The following is a 21992-nucleotide window of genomic DNA, read 5'->3' as shown; positions in this document are numbered from 1 at the left end:
ATATGGTAGCTCTCTTCTTAACTCTTTGAAGAACCTCCATACTGTTTTCCCTAGTGGCTGCACCAAGTTATATTTCCAGAAACGGTGTACTAGGGTTCCCTTTTCTCCATATTCTCTCCAGCATTTGTTATTTATTGTCTTTGTTAATAGCCATTCTAACAGGTATGAGGTGATAGCTCATTGTGGTTTTGATTTGCATTTTCCTAACAATGGATGATATTGAACACCTTTTCATGAGTCTTTTGGTCATCTCTCTGTGTTGTTTTGGAAAACGTCTGTTCACATCCTCTGACCATTTTTCAGTTGGGTTGTTTTATTTATTTATTTTTGCTTTTGTTGTTAAGTTGTATGAGTTCTTTATATATTTTGATATTTTTAGATATTAATGCCTTATTGGATATGTGATTTGCTAATATCATCTCCCATTCAGTAGGTTACCTTTTCATTTGGTTGATCGTTTCCTTCGCTGTGCAGAAGCTTTTTAGTTTGATGTAGTCTCATTTGTTTATTTTTCCTTTTGTTTCCCTTGCCTTTGAAGTCAGATCCACAAAAACATAGCCAAGACCGATGTCAGTGATGTTACCACCTCTGTTTTCTTCTAGGAATTTTATGGTTTCACCTCCTACATTCAAGTGTTTAATCCATTTTGAGTTGATTTTTGTGTGTGGTGTAAGATAGTGGTCTAGTTTCATTCTTTTGCATGTTGCTGTCCAGTTTTCCCAATGCTGTTTATTGAAGAGACTGTCATTTCTCCATTGTATGTTATTTGCTCCTTTGTCATAATTTAATGGTCCATATATGTGAAGGTTTATTTCTGGACTCTCATTCTGTTCTGTTGATCTGTGTGTCTGTTTTTGTTCCAGTACCACGCTGTTTAGATTACTATAGCTTTGTAGTATAGTTGCAAGACAAGGAGTGTAATACCTCCAGCTTTGTTGTTCTTTCTCAAGATTGTTTTGGCCATTTGGGGTCTTTTGTGGTTCCATACAATTTTTAGAGTCATTTGTTCTGCTTCTGTGAAATATGCCATTGGCATTTTGTTAGGGATTTCATTGAATCTGTAGAGAGCATGGATATTTTGGCAATATAAATTCTTCTAATCCATGAGCATGGAATATCTTTCCATATATTTGTGTTTTCTTCAGTTTCTTTCCAGTGCCTTATAATTTTCAGTTTACAGGTCTTTCACCTCCTTGGTTAAATTGATTTCCAGGTATTTCATTCTTTTTGTTGCAATTGTAAATGGGATTGTTTTCTTAGTTTCTGTTTATGGTAGTTTGCTATTAGTGTATATAAATGCCACAGATTTCTGTATATTGATTTTGTATCCTGCAACGTTAATGAATTCATTTATTCTAACTGTTTTTTTGATGGAGGCTTTAGGGTTTTCTCTGTATGGTATCATGTCATCTGTGGGTAGTGACAGTTTTACTTCTTCCTTTCTGGTTTGGATGTCTTTTATTTCTTTTTCTTACCTAATTGTTGTGGCTAGGACTTTCATACTATGTTGAATAAAAGTAAGGCGAGAGCGGGCATCCTTGTCTTTTTCCTGATCTTACAGGACAAGCTTTTAACTTTTCACTGTTAGGATATGATGTTAGCTGTGGGTTCGTCATATATGGCCTCATTATGTAAAGGTACATGCCCTCTATACCAACTTTGTTGAGAGTTTTGAATTTTGTGAAATGCTTTTTTGGCATCTGTTGAGATGATCATATGGTTTTTATCCTTAATTTTGTTGATACGATGTATCATGTCGATTGATTTATGGATGTTGAACCAATCTTACATCCCTGGAATAAATCCCACTTGATCATGATGTAAGATCCTCTTAATGTATTTAATGTATCATTGGATTTCGTTTACTAATATTTTGTTGAGGATTCTTTTCATCTATGTTCATCAAGGATATTGGCTTGTAATTTTCTTTTTTTGTGGTGTTCTTGTTTGGTTTTGGCATCAGGGTAATGCTGGCTTCATAAAATGTGTTTGGAAGATTTCTCTCCTCTTCAGTTTTTTTGGAAGAGTTTGAGAAGGATAGGTATTAAATCTTTGAGTGTTTTGTAGAATTAACCAGTGAAGCCATCTGCCTGGGCTTTTGTTTGTTGGGAGATTTTTGGATTTCTGTTTCAACCTCCTTACTAGTAATTGGTCTATTCCTTCATGATTCAGTTGTGTGTTTCTAGAAATTGATGCACTTCCTCTAGGTTGTCCAATTTGTTAGCTTGTAATTGTCTGTAGTAGTTTCTTATGATTCTTTGTATTTCTCTGGTTGTTACTTCCCGTCTTTGATCTCTGATTTTATTTAGTTGAGCCCTCGTTTTTTCCCTTGGTGAGTCTAGCTAAAGGCTTGTCAATTTTGTGTTTTCAAAGAACCAGATCGTAGCTTCATTGATCTTTTCTATTGTTTTTTTTAATCTCTTTCATTTATTTCCACTCTTGATTATTTCCTTCCTTCTACTAATTTTGGACGACTTTGTTCTTTTTTCAGTTCCTTTAGGTGTGAAGTTACTGGAGTTTTTCTTGTTTCTTGAGGTAGGCCTGTATTGCTATGAACTTTCTTTGCTACATCTTGTTGATTTTGGCATGTCGTATTTCTGTTTTTATTTATCTCTTGGTATTTTTTTATTTCTCCTTTGATTTCTTCAGTGAGCCATTGGTTGCTCAGTAGCATGTTGGCTTATCTCCATGTTTTTGTGGTTTTTCCTTTTGTTTCTTGTGATCGATTTCTAGTTTCATACCATTGTGGTTGGAGAAAATGCTTGATATGATTTCAGTCTTCTTGAGACTTGTCTAGTGACCTAACATGTAATCTGTCTTGGAGAATGTTCCATATGCACTTGAAAAGAGTGTGTATTCTGCTTTTGGATGGAATATTCTGTATTTGTATATATCTATTAAGTCCATTTGGTCTGATGTGTTGTTTAAATTCAGTGTTTCCATATTAATTTTCTATCTGGATGATCTATCCATTGATATGAGTGAGGTGTTAAAGTCCCCCACTATTATTGTATTGCCTTTAATATCTCTTTATGTCCATTAATATTTGCTTTCCTATATCTTGGTGCTCCTCTGCTGGGTGCATATACATTTATAAATCTTATATCTTCTTGTTGGATTGACCCCTTTATCATTATGTAATGCCCTTCTTTGTCTTTTATTACAGTCTTTGTTTTAAAATCCATTTTGTCTGATATGAGTGTAGTTTCTCCAGCTTTCTTTCATTTCCATTTGCATGGAATGTCTTTTTAAGTCCCTTCACTTTGAGTCTCTGTGTACCCTTTCTTGTGAAATGAGTCTCTCTCCATTCAGCCATTCTGCCTTTGATGGGCAAATTTAGTCTATTTACATTTAAAGTAATTATTAACAGGTATGTACTTATTGTCATTATGTTAGTTGTTTCCTGGCTGTTTTTGTAGTTCTTCTCTGTTCATTTCTTCTCTTTCTTGCTTCCTTTGTGTCTTGGTGGGTTTTTGGGCGTGTGCACGCACGTGTGTATGTATGTGTGTTATGCTTACATTCCTTTGTCATTTTCTTTTGTGTGTTTACTGCAAGTTTTTTTCCCTGTTGTTTCAATGAGGTTTACATATAACATCTTAGTAAATAGTAGCCCATTTTAAATTGGTAACCTCTTAAAGCTTTGGAATGTGTCCAAATTTATCTTTTTACTCCCCCCATCACATTTTATACCTTTGATGACACATTTTACATGTCATTTTGTGCATCTTTTAACTAATTGTTTTAATTTTAGTTAAGTTTACTACTTTTGTCTTTTAACCTTCATGTTTGCATTTTAAGTGGTTTCACTACCTGTATTATATATTTACCTTTTCCAGTGATGTTTTTACTTTTATGTGTTTTCTCATTATTAATTAGTGCCATTTCTTTTCAGCTTAAAGAAGTCACTTTAGCATTTCTTGTAGGGCTGGTTTAGTGGTGATAAACTCCTTTAGCTTTAGCTTATCTGGGAAACTCTTAATCTTTCCTTCAATTCTGAATGATAACTTTGTGGGTACAGAATTCTTGGTTGGAAGTTTTTCCTTTCAGCACTTTGAACATGTTGTGTCACTCCCTTCTGGACTGTAAAGTTTCTGCTGAAAAATTTGCTGATAGCCTTATGGGGTTTTTCTTGTATGTAACAAGTTGTTTTTCTTTTGCTGCTTTTAGGATTGTCTCTTTGTCCTTAACTTTTACCATTTTAATTATAATATGTCTTGGTGTGTGTCTTTTTGGTTTCATCTTGCTTGGAACTCTTTGGGCTTCCTGGACCTGGATGTCTCTTTCCTTCCACAGATTAGGGAAGTTTACAGCCACTATTTCTTCAAATAAGTTTTCTGGCCCTTTCTCTCCCTCTTCTCCTTCTGGGACCCCTGTAATATAAATATTCTTCTTCTTGATGTTGTCTCAAAGGTCCCTTAAGGTATCTTCACTTAATTTTTGTTTTCTTTTTGCTGCTCTGTCTGGGTGAGTCCTATTGTTTTCTCTTCCAGCTTGCTCATTCATCCTCCTGCCTCATTTAGTCTGCTGGTGAGCCCATGTAGTGCATTTTTCAGTTCAGTTATAACTTCTGTTTAGTACTTGCTTATATTTTTCTGTCTCTTTGTTGAAGTTCTCACTGTGTTCATCTATTCTTCTCCCAAGTTCAATGACTACCTTTATGACTATTAATTTGAACTCTGTGACGGGTAGATTGCTTGTCTTTGTTTCCTTTTGTTCTTTTTCTGAGGCTTTGTCTTTTTCTTTTGTTGGAACCTATTCCCTTGTCTCCTCATTTTGCCTCATTTTGTGTTTGTTTCTATGTATTAGGTAAATCAGCTGTCTCTCCCAGAATTGAAGGAATGGCCTTATTTAGGAGATGCCTTGTGGGGCTCAGAAGTGCATTCCTGACTGGCCACCAGAGCCAGGCATTCAGGGAGTATCCCCTATGTGGGCTGCATGTGCCCTCTTGTGGTGGGAACGTGGCTGCTGGTGCAGTGTCTGGTGGACGGGGCTGGGTCCCGGACCCTTAGTACCTTTTTATATAAAGAGAGACTGTTGTGTTTGTCCCCATATACAAGGAAGGTTCATGAGGCTGTATGAGGTATATTCTTTGCTATTTTCTCTTCAAGGCAGAAGAAACATTTTAAAAGAAGGTTTGGTGAGTGAGAAGAGGATTATCATCTGAATTTTGACTAAGCTCTCCCATTCTTCCTTTACGCTAGCTCTAATTTTAAACACAACTAGACATTCACAGGACTAGTTTTATTTGTATCTTCTTTGGTAATTAGGTATTCTTTGCCTGTCTTCTTTTGTACATGGTATAGCAGTTTGTTTATTTAGACAACAGAAAAGATATGACTTATAAAGAGTTGAAAACAAAATCATCTTGCGAGCCAATTGGCAGGATTTAATATTATTTTAGGGTAGTTCTTACTTTGGGTGTCGTTAGGTTGGCACTTTCCCACTTGGATCCCGGATGTGCTAACTGGAGCCCATTTTGTTGAACACGTATTATTGTAGTCCTACAGTGTGGTAGAGAACATGACGAGGATGCAGAACTTTATAGGCAAAAAAGTGAAAATACAACTGTTGAAGGGGAGATGGGGTAACAATAAAGCAGGACCATTTTCCTCCTTTCTTAAAGGAAGAACGTATCCTGATATGCATCAGTCTGTAAAATCAGGGTGGGACAGATCTGTCTTGTAGGAGTCAAGAAGGCCATGGTAAAAGGCTGGTTAAGTAATTTAAGCTTAGGTTGATGTGGGCTTGAGTGAGCTCTAGGAATTGAAAATAAAATGGATATCTGGTAGAAATGTGAAAGCAAGTTGTTGGTACTTCTCCACTGACCAGGTGTGGAGAATGAAGGCAGCTAATCAACACAGATGTCATCAGCCACATTGTAGGCTCATAGGTAAATCTTTTCCTTGTGTTTATGTCTTAGTTTTGTCCTGAGGCTTTTTTTTAATATATATCTTTAGACCATCTTTCCATCAAAAGGAAGAAATCATCTCATCTTGTTAGTGTCTTCAATACATATTGTTATATGTAACTTGTTTAGAAAATAGGTTTGGTATAAATAGTGTATGTGGAAAGCCAGTGGACAGAGAAATGTTAAGTAATAACTGAAATGCTGTGTCTTCTTAGAGAAAGATTAGTCTCATAATTATGAACAATGTAGAGCTCAGTTTTCTCCTACTTTACCTCGCAGACTTATATCCATTCAGTCACAGGCTTATGTAAAGGATGGGCGGCCCCCACCATACTCAAAGATGTTTATTTCTGTAGAAGTCAAGGATGGAGAGCTGACAGTCACGGCAACTATGCACTCTCCAATCTCAGCTCCCAAGGGAGTATCTTTAGAGGGGTAGATTGGGCATTTGGGATTGACATGTACACACTGCTATATTTAAAATAGATAACCAACAAGGACCTACTGTATATCACAGACAACTCTGCTCAATATTCTGTAATAACCTAAATGGGAAAAGAATTTGAAAAAGAATAGATACATGTATATGTATAACTGAATCACTTTGCTGTATACCTGAAACTAACACAACGTTGTTAATCAACTGTGCTCCAATTAAAAAAAAAAAAAGAAATGACCTTCATGAAAGCATGCTTTCGTAAGTGAATTGTTACTACCCCCGTCCTCCCTCAGATTGTATCAGGACACTTATATGAGAGAAGAATCACTGTAAAACCATTTTTGATGTGGATTTTCAGAGACCTTCTGCAGCTATTGACATTTCCTTATAGACATAGCTGATCAGCTTGCAGAGATTAATAATCAGCCCAAGTAACCGGCTGCAAGCAGATCTCTGTCTTATGCTTGGTAATCTTCTCTCGATTCTTACCATTTTTTTGCATGACGCTTCACGGGTAGATTCTGGATAATAACTTTCCAAAGGCCGAGCCATCTTACCACCTCCTCTGAGCAAAGTCATGATTCCCTGGCATGGAATTACTGTGTTGTGAAGTTAAATCTAAGACCGGGCTTGAATCCAGTGACAGGCTCTGTCGACAGATTATTTCTCACTTTTACCGTGATGAGATCAATGGGTTGGAAAAGGCAGCCAGAAATGTCAGGGCTGTGATTGAGTTGTGACCTGCCCATAGATCATGCCCGCTGCTTCTCCTGCACCGGCGTCTCCCCAGACGCTTCCTCGAAGCTCAGCTCCCCTAATGTTAGTGACAAAGCACGAGGCACCTTCTTATATGACTTCCTCTATAATCTTAACTATGCTCCTGTGTGGGATGAACATTTCCCCCTCTCTCTGGAGGGGGAAGAAAAAAAGTCTTATTTAACGCCTTAAAAAAGTTCATGGCAGGTAACTAGAATAGAAGAGAGAAAAATTCTTTAAAGCTTGTCTCCCTGTGGTGTGGGTTTTTTCCTCACTTCTAATAGCTTTTATTTTAATTTCTAGTTCTGAATTCAAGCAGCTGTCACTCTCTTTATAGCCCTCTTTGAAACACTTACAACGTAGGAGGTAGCCGGGCTGTCTAAGAAACATCTTTTCAAACCAGCTGAAGTATTGTTTATCCTGAATGAAATAGAATTTTTAAGGCTGTCAGGAGTGACTGATTTGAAACGTTTGCTTTGTAGCTAGGAAGATGAGGAGAAATCTTGAAGGGGAAGGTATTATCTCAGTGTGGCCAATTCCAAGCAATTGTTATTACTCAGAAAACTCTTACGGACCGTGATAAAAATTACCAGGAGATAAGACTGTTGTCTACAATTAATAGAACCAAACAAACCTGTGGTCAGTTTATTTGTACTTACTGAATCCTTCCCAGCTGTTGAGGAAAAAGAAATGATGTGAGATCAAGTCAACTGTGGAGGCTACTCCTGTAACGAGTTGTGTCTCCTTGCCTTTTATGAACTCTGGGTCGCAACCTTGCAGCCTGGCTCCTTCCAAATGCTCATTCTGCTTGGCATGGCAGAAGACACACGTCTTCTAGGCAGTATTTAGAAGGAGTCCAGTGTCAACCTTGGGTGGAAAAAAAAATCTTCAAACCTATTACAGTGAATTAGACGGCTGACATTTTGCATGTACTAATATTTGTTCTCTGAACTCAGCAACAGGAGTCTTTGAGCTTGAATGGTGATGGTGGCTGTGGTTTTATTTTACTCTTTGGGTCAGAATAGAAATAGTGACTCTTTAAGTCTCTGGTTATTATCTTAGTTATTTTAAAGGTGGACTCTTTTTCTTAAAAATTTTAATAGTTAATGTGAGAACAGGATACAAAATTTGGAGGGTAATAGTACACAGTTACAGATACCATACTATATGCCGGCTACTGTTAGCAATATTCATTAAACTTAGGTAACCCTCGTAACAATCCTATCGGTAGTATTATTATCCGTATTTTATAATTGGGGAAACTGAGGCTCAGAGAAGGTCAGGAGCTCACCTGAGTCTCCTGGCTAGTGAGTGACAAAGCCAGGATTAACCAGTCCCATTCCAGAGTCTGGGCTCCTTACCACTCTGCTCAAGTGCAAACCCAAGTGCCTCAGCAAATGGTCTTCTCTTCTCTGGAGTTTTCCTTGGCCAGTCTTTTCAGAGATGTCATGTGCCTTTCAAACAATACATTGATTTATTCTTTTTTAATTTTAAGAGTGATTGTTAGTTTTTCCATTAAAAACAGTGGCTAGTTTTGTTGTAAAGGAATCAGAGTGATGGTTTTGATGAAGGAGATGAAGGAGAAGAAAGGGCCAGAGATGAGGATGGATTTAAACCTGGGACACAATACACTGTAACAAAAATGGGTCCTCTAAGAGAAAGGAGTCGCTCATTTTTATGGGCAGGGAGAAGGAAAAGCAATCATTTTATTTCAGTATATTTATTTTATCGTGATGTAGATACCCATTTACCTAAATGAACAAATATCTGGTCTTACGTTAGTTGCAGTAAGGTGAAAAGTCTCCATTCAATCCCATCAACTCAGTCCCTGCAAACCAAATCTGTAACCACTGCTATTAATAGATTGAGCCATGTCAGAGGGCCAGCTCTCAGTTCCAAAGTTATCTAATATCAGCAATTTCAAATGTTTTTTCATTTACATGTCATTTCAACCTATAGTTTCTTAAATCCTTTCAAAGTTAAAATTCCAAATTGGATTGCTGGCCGCTGTTATTAGGAGGGTCGTATCACATGAAACTGCTCTGCTGTTTGTCTATGTCAAAACTGATTGAATAGCAGCAGTTTGACTTGGTTCAACCTATAGTTTCTTATTTTTCCTTCTAGAATCCTTCATGTACATATAAGCAGAGATGAATAGAGATTTTTATATATCCCCTGTGTGCTCAAAAGCTAGTTGTGCACCGTATTTTTAAAAACTTTATATCTGGTATTGTTTTCATATCAACACAAAAAGAGTACCCTCTCCTTTTCACTGCTGTATAGTATTCTGTATGTTCTGTTGTGTGGGTGTGCTCCTAAAGGCCTTGTTCTACAGCCAGACATAAGCAGGTGGTACAGGTCCTCAGTCATCACACACAGGCTTCTAGCCTTCCAAGGATCACAGAAATGTGTCCACAGAAATAATATACATGGTGTGATTTTGAATGACTAAAGTAAGTTATAAAACAGAATTTCAGAATAGCCTCACTTCTAAAGGGAAAACTGTGTGAATAAGTGTATAATCATAGAAATAAATCCGGAATAATATTAATCAGTTATGACAGTGGTTTTCCTTAGGAAGTGAGAGAATGATGATTTTCTTCTTTAAACGTATCTGTATTTCTTTTTCCTTGTTATATACATGTACGTATATACACATATATGTATATACACATATATACACATATATACGTGTACATATATACACATATATACACATGCATCATGCATACGAGTATGTGTATTTAAGTTACAAAAGTTTCAGCCTAAAACTGATGCAAGTTGTGCTTGTTATTTGGCGTGTTGGGTGTAAGTTGAAGATTTTGAAGTGCAAAGAGTGAAGCAGAGCCCAAGAGAAAAGCATATGGAGTCGTGCTAGCATGAGTTGACCTGGAGAAATTTCACTGGCAGTACATTGAGAATGGGGAGCTGTCACGCTTAGTGTTTTCCTGTTGGATTTAATGCATCTTTCACCTTCTACCTGGGCTGCTCTCAAAGTCACATTGTCCTAGCGTTTTGGGGATCACCATCACTGGAAATACTTAGGCCACAAAGAGTTTTATTGAGTGGTAGAATTATCTGTGGTTACATTTGGATTTAACCTAACCTGGATTTAAATCCCTGTTCTCTTCTTACTGTCTTATATGACCTAGGCACATTCCCCTTTGAAGCCTCATGAGTTTGGGTCAGTAAACTTCCCCATGGCTTTTGCCACGAACAAATGAGTTCATGGCTGTAAACCACCCAATATTTAGTGAATACTCAATTTTAGCTTAGATTTTCCAGAGGGCCTGATGTGTAAAATAGAGGGCTTCAAATATATTTTCCTGTGTGGTATACTTTCCAAGAAAATGTACTTAGTCTTTTGTGTTTGGTTATTTTTGTCCAGCTTAATAAGTTTATTGGTTGCTACCTTAAACTGACAATTGATAATAATGTACATTGTTCAGGTGAAAAGAATGATGTGATGGGGGAGGAGGATAGGTAAGTAGCTAGGAGTCCAACAACCCCCCTTTCTCAGCTGGACTGGAGTGTGTTCTGAACACACTGCTCTAAATTTCCTGAGCTGTCAAAATGTCAGCCTTCCTCAGAAGTTTATGCAAGACAGCTTGATTCAGTATCTGATTACTTTTTGGTTCCTAAGGATAATCGTAGATGGTGGTTATATTTTTTGTTTATATAGGCAGAAATCTCAGTCTGTAAATAATGCCTGTGGACTGTGATTATGATATAAAAATGCTCTCTGCTTTACAGAGTAAAGCAATTTGCTTTGACTTCTATTGACATTGCAGCTGAACTGGTCTTATTCACTTTGTAATTGAATTGCTACAGCCTTCCATTGACCTTGTAAGTAGCAGAGGTGGTTCCTGGAGTTGTAACGTAAAGCCTGTTAGCCGCTGCTGTAACGTTATAATGGGGTCTGTGTTTTATGTCATGCGATTAGAACACAGCCGATTCCCTCATCAGCGTTTCCTAGCATACACTTTTGCCATGTCTTAGCCATTCGATAGCTTTTCAGGCAGGCGTTATGCTTAATTTTTAATATCTTCAGACAGTAGAAAATAAAATCTGCTTTATAATTGTATGGCAATTTCATTGCATCTTTTCACGCCTTACTGTGACAGTTTAACTTGTAGTTTAGGAGTTGACTTCTCTCATTCAGTTTTCTGGGGGGGGATGCATATCTATGTGTACTTTTGTTTTCTGGACTTTTCGGACTGGGAGTGGGAGGTTATTTCATTGAGAGTCACATTTCCCTTTCCTAGACATGATTTCAGATAAAGAAATTATATTACCCAAGGGAATTATTCTTAGCTAGCCACTGACTGTCATTAACCTGCATGTTAATTAGCTTTATCATGGTTCCCATTATGGTTTGTCTTGTTTGGTGAGGCCAAATGAAATGAGAGGAACTGGGACATCTTGCCCTACCGCCCCCAGCATGACATTGCTTTAACTTGCAGCAGAACTGAGAATTGGGGTCAGTGGGACTTTACAAACCTTTCCTTCCACTTGGCAATTATAACTGGTCTCTCAGTGCACCTTTCACTGCTGAGAAATACAATTAGCGTTCTTTCCTTAATGGGCAGTTGGCAGGGTTAATTTCTTATACCCCCCCTCCCGTTTGTTTCCCTAATGGAAGATTTTCTGATCAAAGAATCTAAACTGTTTTCTCTTAATAGTCATTTACTACCTCCTGCTCTGTGGACAGCAAAGAAGAATTCCCTTTGAATGGGAGGGTTGGATTTGGTTTTTTTAAAGAAAGACACCCAATTACATTAGCAATTTTAAAAGTTCAATTTTAAAGTCAAACTTTGAGTCTCCTAACTTGTCTTTATTATTCTAATTAAAGAAAGGAATTGCCTGTGTGTGTGTGTGTGTGTGTGTAAGTACAAACTAATGTACAAGATAATATAACTCTTTTGGCTTACGTTTTTAGAAGGATAAGAATAAATATCTGGCCTGAAAAATATATCGGCTTTACTTTTTGTCTTGCATTGGATTCCTTTTTTTGGGGGGGGGGTGACTTCTTTTTCTCTCTATAGATCTTATCTGTATAACGCCACTATTGCTAGTGCCTCATAATGCAAGTTCTCTCAGTTCCTTGGCCATTTTAGTTGAAGTAGACTAAGCATATGGGAAGCTGTGAAGGCAGTGCTGGGTTTTCTTTGGCTGGTTAGGTGTTAGTGGGGTTTGGGATCTGATCCTGACCCTTCTCAGCCATGCTGCTCACAGACTGCTCTGTTGTGCACGAGTCATTCCGTGTGTATACTGCAGCTTCTAGTTCGAGAAGCTCATAGGACTCCGTGAGGTTCTGGGTGAGTATCTAAGTATGCTATGAAGAAACAGAGCTGTTCACTTTTTTTTTTTTTTTTAACTAGCCAAAGAGTGGGCTACTTGGACAAAACTAGTCTTAGATGATCCAGCTAGGCAGGACAGGCTGTCTTTCTATGTTGTTGGAATGTAGCCTTTTCCTGTTTTCCTCAGTCTCGATAAATTTGGGTATCTGGTCACACTGGTATCTGCACATCAGTAAATATGGGGATGCTAGCGCTAAGGACCAGATGCAAAAACAAAATACTGGACAGAACTGTAATCCTCCCTTTGGAGCAGTAGTGAGTGTTAAGCTGTTGTGGGAGTCATGCTCCTTTACTTAGCCTTGGAACCCTTGAATGTTTCATTGACTACAACAGTCTCACCCAGTAATTTGAAAGCAAGAAGACATTATGATGTACTTCTAAGACTTAGGTAGGAAGAGTGAGGCTATGTATGACTCAAGTGTTCTTGAGTGTCCTTGTTAAAAGTAGAATGCTCTCCTAGATGGGTTAGTGTTCCAATGCAGTACGGCAGTTCTATGATGTGTCATTTCTCATGAGTTAAGTAGTATACTTTGACTTGTATTAACTACATTTCAGGGACCAGCACTGCTTAGTCCATGCTACTTTTCCTGTACACAGGGTCATTAAAGAATGGATGATGGCTATGTCCTTTGATCTCTATCAACCTTAAAATGCCACTGTTGGCACCCATCCCATCTGTTATGTCGGCCTTATGAACATTGGTGGGGGAATGTTTTCCTTCTACTGTTTCATATGTTGAAGCATCTCACCAGCTCCTAGACAGATTTAGTTTAATTTATAGAGGTCACTTCCATATTTATTATTCAGCATCAGGTTTTATATACAACGTCAAGTCCAATTGCATATTGAGCAGGGGGAGGGAAAACATAAATTTTGGCTTACTCTAATTTACACTAGTCAGTGCAGTATTAGAAACTAGCTTTTGACATGATGAAATATAGCAATTCAGACTTTCTTTTAGCAGAGTAGAAATTACATCAGAGTGTCTTTGAAATGAGTTTGGGAGTACTGTTCTTGATGGTAGGCACCCTTCTCCTTTTCAGTATGCTGTGTGTCCTGGGTGACCTTAGGAAGAAAGACCACTATGGCTCGAAGGAGATTTTATTGATGTCATAATATCTGCCACATGATGGAAACTAGGGCAGCCTGAATATTTTCTGCTTAGTTCAAAGGTTATATTTTGAACAGGCTTATATAAGTTAGCAAAACAAACAAACCTCTCCTCTTCCTGTGGCATTTCATCATCCTCTTCCCATTTCAGCCTCTTCCCATCACTTCCATTCCCACAGCTATCAGTCTGTCTACTACTGTGACTTGTACCCAGACATGTTCTCCTTGAGGATAGCCTTTCTCAGTTCCCTACATGCTGTGCCCTCTTCAGCTTCAGGCATTAAGCCTCAATTTTTGGTGCTTGAGTCTTCCTTGGGTGTAGCCTCATGAGAACAGACACACCAAGTGGGCAAAGAAGAAATTGAAATACTCTAAGCAAGACATTATTGGGCAGCCCTGTTTAACAGATAGAAAATTCAGAATGAAAGGAGGATAATTACAGTGCAGAATGACAGGAGAATGAATCCAGGCACAAGGGGAGGAGGGGGCTAGGGTAAATGTCACCACGTCAGCTTTTTTGCCCCCTGCTGGGGAAAGAATCTACCTAGTTTGGGCTGAAGCCCCCCTCAAAAGTAAACTAGGTCATGTTTAGCCTTGAGATTTATTTCTCTGTACTTAGGTAGTGAGTTTTTATATGTCTGGTCACATTTTCTAGTCGATTTCCACTGTGATTTTGGAGACTTTTTCCCCCAGAAAGTGTTACATACCAATCGATAATAAAAATAATAGTTAAGAATATTAGCTTTTCACTTTGTGGAACAGCCTGTGTACACTAATGATAGTATACAAGTAATCCCTGTTGAGTGAGCACACTAAAATATAAAAGAAATCAAATATATTTTAGTAAATTCTAGTTTTGAGAGTTTTCCCTGACGAAATGTAATATGAATATTTAAAGAGTCATGATGACCCTTTGACTGTCAGTATTTAGGGAAATTGTTTAAATATGGCATAAAAATGTTCTGAATCTTGTTTCCTAATCAATATTTTAGAGCTATAAAGTTTTCTTTGGTATTATTGTGCCATGTTTCACAAATTTTGACATGAAATGTCTTTATCGTCGAGTTCTAAATCTTTCTTAATTTCCATTATGATTTTCTTTTAAACCATATTTAGTTTACCAGCATATTGAAATGGTAAAATCTATCGTTTCGTTTATTAAGTTCTAAATATTTTGTAATTTTGGTCTGAGAAGAGAGGATGTGTAATACCCATCCTTCAAAACATTTCCTTAAGAATTCTTCGGTGTTCCAGTGGTTAGGACTCTGCGCTTTCACAGCTGAGGGCCCAGGTTCGACCCCTGATCGGGGAACTAAGATCTCACAAGCCTCATGGTGTGGCCAAAAAAAAAAAAAATCCTTAAAAAAACATTTGTTTTAAAGAATATTTATCCTCTGTTATTTCAAGGTGTGTGTGTATCTAAACAATAGAGCAGCTTTGTATTGTTGATTACAGATATTTCTCTCTCTCCCTGCCTGATAGAACTGTCGGAGAGGAGTGTGTTAAAGTCTCCAATAATGACAGTTGATTCTTCTGTTTTCCCTTACGGTTCTATATATTGCTTGAGGCTGTATCATTAGGTGCTTATCTTCTTGCTCCATCATCTTGTCCTTTTATCAGTATAAAATGACCCTCTTTATCTCTCATGTAGTTTATTAAGATCACTGTGTACTTTGATTTATATTTGCCTAGTATAGCTTTATTTTCTTGAATTTCCAGCCTTGCTTTGTCTTTTTGTTGTAAGCATGTTTCTCGTAGTCAACATATTATTGGATTTGGAAAATATATTTGGAGAATCACTGTCTTTTAATTGATGAGTTTAATCCATTTATGTATACTATGATTACCATTATGTTAGGATTTCTGTCATTTTATAATTTTTATTTAATAATGAATTTTGATACCTTTTTGTTTTCCTTCCTCCTTTCTCTTTACAAAAGCAAATGTTATGCTGTTTCTAATAATGTGTATCCTGTTTTTGTTTCTAAGGTGGTTGCCTTATTTTGAGATTTGTAAGCTTATTTATCTGTTGGCTTCTTAAACTCAACTACGTTTCTGCCTCCATCTCTAATAAGATGAATATCCAATGGACTCTCATTTCCTTTTTGGGCTACCCACCCCCACTATGTTGATATTTTCTAGATTCTAGGCTCTGGATCATTTTGGTTATTTTTTTTCCCCTTTTCTTTTGTCCTAGAGTTTTTAGAAGACAGTGATAGACATTGAAAATCTCATATTGCTTCTTTTATTGAAATACTTGAAAACTGTGTTTTGGGAGTGTTATCATTATAGTTCTTTATGTGGCAAACCTTGGGTGTTTTTAAAGTCTAATAGGTTTATTACGCCCTCACATTTTTTTTGTTTGATTTTTTTTTTTTTTGTGGTACGCGGGCCTCTCACTGTTGTGGCCTCTCCCGTTGCGGAGCACAGGCTCCGGACGTGCAGGCCCACTGGCCATGGCTCACGGGGCCAGCCGCTCCGCGGCACGTGGGATCTTCCCGGACCGGGGCACGAACCCGTGTCCCCTGCATCGGCAGACGGACTCTCGACCACTGTTACGCTCTCACATTCGATTGGCAGTTTGAATATACAGTTCTGTGCTCAAAATTCTTATCCTTCAATACTTTAAAAATGTTACTTCAATATTCTGAATTCAGTTTTGCTGTTGAGAACTCTAATGTCACTCTGGGTCTTTTTTAAAAATATGGTCTGTTCTTTCTGTCAGGATGCTTTTTATTTTTTTCTTTGTATTTGATATTCTCAAATTTTGCAATAAGGTATCTTATGTGCAGTCTTTTCTTTATTTGTCTGTTTGGTACTCTGAGTCCTTAGATTGAGGTCTTTGAAATTCTTTAATTTTGAGGAATTGGTCATTATTTCTTTAAATATTTCTTCCTCTCAGTATACTTCTTTTTCTGGGATCTGACTGTTGGCAATTTCACTTCTCTTTTGTGTTACAGATCTCTAAATTGCTGAATTTCTGTTGTTGTTGAGTTTACTATCCTAGTTTTCTTTATGTTCTTAGAAACTGTAGGTATAAGTCCATCAGGAAGGAGGATTTTGTGTGTGTACCTGTCGTTGGGACGACTTAGAGCCTCCTTCTCTTCCTTCTTTCTTCTAGTTCCTCTCCGGCTCTTGACCACTGTGTTCACCAGGTTGAACCAGGTGCTTTGGTTCAGAACCAGCTATTATTCCTGTACGTAACTCTCATCCCGGGGAGGGGGGTGGGTGGGCTTATCAAATCTACTTTCCAGGCAAGTGGGGAACTTGGTCACAGATTTTTGGCCTCCATTTAGTGTGGTGAGTGTCTCCCAACCCCTAGTTCCACACGGGGAGCCTGGTTCTACCCCTGAACCATGCCTGGTGTATTGTAGGTATATTGACCTAAGGATACCACAGGATTTAAATGTCTGTTGTTTCTGCTGGTTTGGGTGAGTCCTGGAGCTGGTAGACTTTTGGCTTGTACTCCCACTGACTTCTGAAACTGTTTCCTTTCTGTTTCTGTTTCACAGAGATGGGAAACAAGTTTTCAAGTGCAAATTTATTTTAAAAGTCATTTCATTGCTGTTGTTGTTGGGCACATGTGAGAGGAGAGGTGGGTTTCCATTTAAAATTTCATTGCCGTCTTGACTGGAAATTTCCTGATTGGCCTTTACTGTAAAAGTGTTACTGTGTTGTTACAAGTGCAGTTACTTTGTTCTGCACTTATAACAATAAATCTTTCTTTGATCCTAGTGACTAGCTGTTTGATATTTAGAAGCATCTAAGATTATTCTGACGGGAAGCATATTTCTGTGCCAGCGGAACCACAGAGAGAGTCTCCTGTTGTCTTCCATTTAACCAAATACGTAACTGCGGAGTTTGTCAGAAGTTTAACTAATTCATTAGATCTTCTTCTCTTCTCTTCTCTTCTCTCTTCTCTTCTCTTCTCTTCTCTTCTCTTCTCTTCTCTTTTCTTCTCTTCTCTTCTCTTCTCCTCTCTTTCTTTTCTTTTTTTCCATTTTTCTTTCTTCTCTTCTGTCCCCTTTCTTTTTCTTTCTTTCTTCTAATTCATAAGCCAGGATGTTTGAGAGAGGGGAGCATGGACCAGCCTTATGAGTGGAGACAGCTCATCTCTGACAAATAACAGAAACCTCCTGTGGTTTCAGCTCATACTCAAACATTCTAGACTGAGTAGAAAACAGCAGGTAATGGATTCAAGGGGAACCATCTCTGACGTCTTAACAGTTAGGAAGTTTATTTGAGAGATGGACAAAGAAGAAATGAATGAAATGGGAGGGAAAACTCTAAGCCCTATTCCCTCCAACAGCAGTTCTGTTTAAGTGAAATGAGCAGAAGGTGAGTAGAGAGAAGCACTTATCATCAGAACAAGAAAGTTCAACTATCTAGAGTAAAAGTTGATCAGCATATTAAAATATAGGAGATAGGGCTCCCCTGGTGGTGCAGTGGTTAAGTCTCCCTGCCCATGCAGGAGACACGGGTTCAAGACTTCATCCGGGAAGATCCCACATGCCACAGAGCAACTAAGCCCGTGTGCCACAACCACTGAGCCTGTGCTCTAGAGCCCACATGCCACAACTACTGAGCCCGTGTGCCACAACTACTGAAGCCTGCGCAGCTAGAGCCCGTGCTCCACAACAAGAGAAGCCACCACAGTGAGAAGCCCGTGCACCGCAATGAAGAATAGCCCCTGCTCGCCACAACTAGAGAGAAGCCTGTGCACAGCAACAAAGACCCAGTGCAGCCATAAATAAATAGATAGATAGATAGATAGATAGATAGATAGATAAACATCCTGTGTATTGTTAACTGTGGTAGAATTATCAAGTTCTTTTTCCCTCTTCCTGCTCAGTTTTCTGCCAGTCATTGAAGATCGCTTTAGTCTTTTCCTGAAAACAAAACACATGTGCATGTACTCAGGGTCATAAAGAAATCAGACTAAATAGTGGAATCCAGTAGCTGACATGAAAGGCATGTCCTCGTGAATACTTTTTTGGTCCATTTTTTATGCGAATCTATGTCTGGGCCGGAAACCGAAATACTTGTAAGATAACACTTCTCTCTGTTTACCATAGTAACAGCAATAACCACCACCACCACCATCAGTACGGAGAAGGCTGCTCCTTACTCTGAAGTTCCTCCAGGGTTCTCTTCCATTTCTATATCTTCTCCTTTGCCCTCTCCATCCAGTGCTATGACTTCAAATCAACCCACATGCCTCTCAATAAAATCACCCCAGATCTTTCTCCAGGGCTCTGGGGCTGTATAACCAGCTCTCCTTTGGACATCTTCCCCTCGATCTCTTACCCCCTCGAATCCAACATGTCTACAGCTGGTCGTCTTATCTCCCACACGCAACTTGCTCCTTGTTTTTCATGCCCTATTTCAATGGATAAGTCTACATTCACCCGGTTACCTAAAGCAAGAACTTGAGGGTCATGGTAGGTTCCTCTTTCAACCTTCACCTTCATTCACAGAGGTCCGATGACTGTAATACCTGAATATCTCTTGAATCTGTATCACTTCCTTGTTTAATCCCTGCAATAACTTCCTAATGCCTGTAGCACAAATACAGACGCCTTAGCGAGATATAAAACTCGACACCCTACCACCTTCTGCTGTGTTGGCTTTACCTGACTGTCTTCTGCACCTTTGGGTTAGAGGCTGATTCTTCACCTTTGTAACTTGGCATCTGCAGTGTGCCTTATTATATAAGTAGAACCTCAATAAATTGAAGAAAGAGGGTGAGAGATGTTTGTGGCTTGAAAGGGGAGAGGACGATTATCAGAAGCTGCGTGCAGATTTTCTAACAATACTTGGAGATTTTTTTCCTTCTTAATTCCTAGAGGCACTGGCTTTTCAATTTCATGATCTTTTCTGTGGCAGTGAGTCCACAGCCAGTATTTCCTGAAGCCTCCTGATTTGCCTGGCACTGCATTGTGTTCTCTACGGATTACCAAGATGAGACATGGTCTCCACCCTCAAAAGATGCATAACGGAGGTGGGGAGCTAAAATCAGGTCATGAAATCATTGACAGAACAACATAAACTTCTGCTTGCCTGCCGTCGTGAGAAAGGAGAACAAGCAGAAAAGGTGGTTGGCAAGAGATTATGGAGGAGGTGGGAATTAAGCTGGGTGTTGTGAGGAAGTCATTGTCTCTTCTAGATGTGGTAGTTGTATTCTATTTCTCATCTTGGAGTCTGTTCATAACAAAAGCCCTTCAGCACCATTTTTGTTCACGTACTCGGATCAACCCTGTTAGTCGCAGGTGTTGAGTCTGGAGATGCCTGTTGAAGGGTAGCACCTAGGGAAAGAGTTTGTGTGACACTCTGGAGAAATAAAAGGTGAAAAATGACGAGGGTGCCGGACTGTAGTTCTCAAGTACAAATTAGTTTCATAGGATTTAAAATCTTCATTCCTGATATTGTCAAACAGAATTTTTTAAAGCTTTATTATTTTCCTACTAGTTAAAAAGAAGTCATTTAATTTTGGTGAACTAAAATTTTAGACTATTTAACCTTTACATGCCTGGTATTAGTGTTTCCTCAAATGCAGTGATTCTCAGGTAGATAAGCTCATTCTTGAACAGTGAGAGAGAGGAATTTTGTGCACATGGAAAGCAGGCTGAGAGATCTCTCCGTTTGATCACTTTGTGTAAACCTATGCCCTTGTATCAATATTCTTTTCACTTGAGGGCTCAGATTGCCACTGTTTGGCAGGAAGTAAGGGAGAAATTCTCTTACTAGCACGTGATTTAATATGTTGAGTGAAAATTTGTGCTGTGTCAGTCTGCTTAGGGACAGGATTGGAGGGGGTGGTGATGAGCTAGTGTATATGGTTGTGAGAACCTTTCAGGTATCTTTTGAAAGGAACCTTAGACCCTTGGGCTCCACTTCCCCAAAGCAGCTTCTCATTGACACGTTTCTCCTTGTAGGAGTGAGTCAGGGGATAGCTGGGCCCAGACTCTCACTTGCTGCTTTGCTGTGTCAGGTCCTGCCCCAGAGACAGGGCCTGCAGCCCAGAGAGCAGAGGGCCAACATCCAGTCTCCTGCAGCCAGGAAGCTGCTAGCGTGTGACCCACTCTGGAGGTTATCTTGTCCTGCTGCAGAGCTGGTCATATTTTGCAACTTCTGGCCAAGCCCTGAATTGGCAGCTCTCGTGCAGGTAAACGTTCAGGAGTTTACTTTAGACTCTGCGCTGGGGTTACATAGGAGACCTTCTTAGTTTTGAAGGGGGTTGTTGCCCAGGATGACTGAACGACACACAGAAGGGTCCTGGAAAGCTGGAGCTCCAGGTCTCATTTGCAGGAAAGAACTGGATGGATTGAGCTATCCAGGCACAGGGGGAGAGGCAGCCTTTGTTTCAAAGTGGACTGTATCCCAGGATGAAAATAAATCCAAAGGAAATCATAGAGATCTATCAGTGGGTTTGGGTTCATTTGCCTGAAAATGAGCCCTTCTTTTTGGGGCTGAATTATTCCAGTTAGCTAAATATGTTTGCGGTGAAGGGCAGTAGAAAAAGGAACTTCACTGAAAGAGGAAGCATGTGGTCTTCTGGGCTGTGAGTTTGTGAATGGAGAGAGAGCAAGGCTTTGTAGAGCGACTTTGCCCAGGGAGAAGACCTGCTCACAGAGATCGCATTCACCTCTCACCCCATTGTATCCCTCTCCCTGACCATGCACTTAGGAAAGAAAAAGTTCAGAAAACTCCCTCACCGCAATCTTCTGCACAGGATCATGCTATCCCCCTAGCTGCTTCTATAAAGGGTCCCTTCTTCCAGCCATCACCACCCCCTCTAATTCCTCCTGGCCTGAATTCTGCTTCTCCAGATCTCCACTTCTAAGATTCTTTTAGCCTTAGTTGTAAGCTAGGTCAGAGTTAAGTAAGAATTATTTTATACAGTCAATTTTCAAGATTAGTATCTTGGGAGCGAGCTTCATCAGAGCCCGGGATTGCTCTTGTGCTCCATTATCAGCAGAATTGAAATCCATCTAAGATGGTTTTCCGAGAGCACGTTCCTCGCTGTTCCTGGCGTTCATACACCCTCCATTTCTGGGACTTGGGACTGAGGAGATACGAAGGTTTAATCAGCTGGAAGCTGTTTGTGGCTGGGGTGTGACCCTCCACATTGTGTGTCATCTGCCACGGCAGTTTGTTGAGCCACTCTTGTGACCCAGCATTTATAAAATCAAGGCCAAGCCAGTGCTGTCTTAATAGAAAGTCGCTGCCCCGGAGCAGTTACAATGTAATGGGGACTGTGACTTTGACTGAAGGGTCCAAGCTTCAGTGCGGGCTGTTCAGATGTGTTGATGGCAGCTGGGAGTACCATGAAAGCGAGGAGACCCGTCGAGGGACACGGCTGCTCTTCTGAGCTTTTCTACCTTCTGCATTTCCCACCCACGCCCATAATGTGTACAGA

The 21992-nt window shown here is 39.3% G+C and overlaps 1 protein-coding gene across 6 annotated transcripts in view; it reads left to right on the top strand.

Moving 5' to 3' along the window:
• The window catches only part of ARHGAP10 (Rho GTPase activating protein 10), a 326473-nt gene that overhangs the window by 277326 nt on the left and 27155 nt on the right, over positions 1 to 21992 (top strand). The gene's annotated exons all lie outside the window — the stretch shown is intronic.

This window comes from Tursiops truncatus, chromosome 5 (genome assembly GCF_011762595.2).
Source record: "Tursiops truncatus isolate mTurTru1 chromosome 5, mTurTru1.mat.Y, whole genome shotgun sequence".
NCBI classification, from domain to species: Eukaryota; Metazoa; Chordata; class Mammalia; order Artiodactyla; family Delphinidae; genus Tursiops; species Tursiops truncatus.
This window is presented reverse-complemented; position numbering and strand designations above follow the sequence as displayed.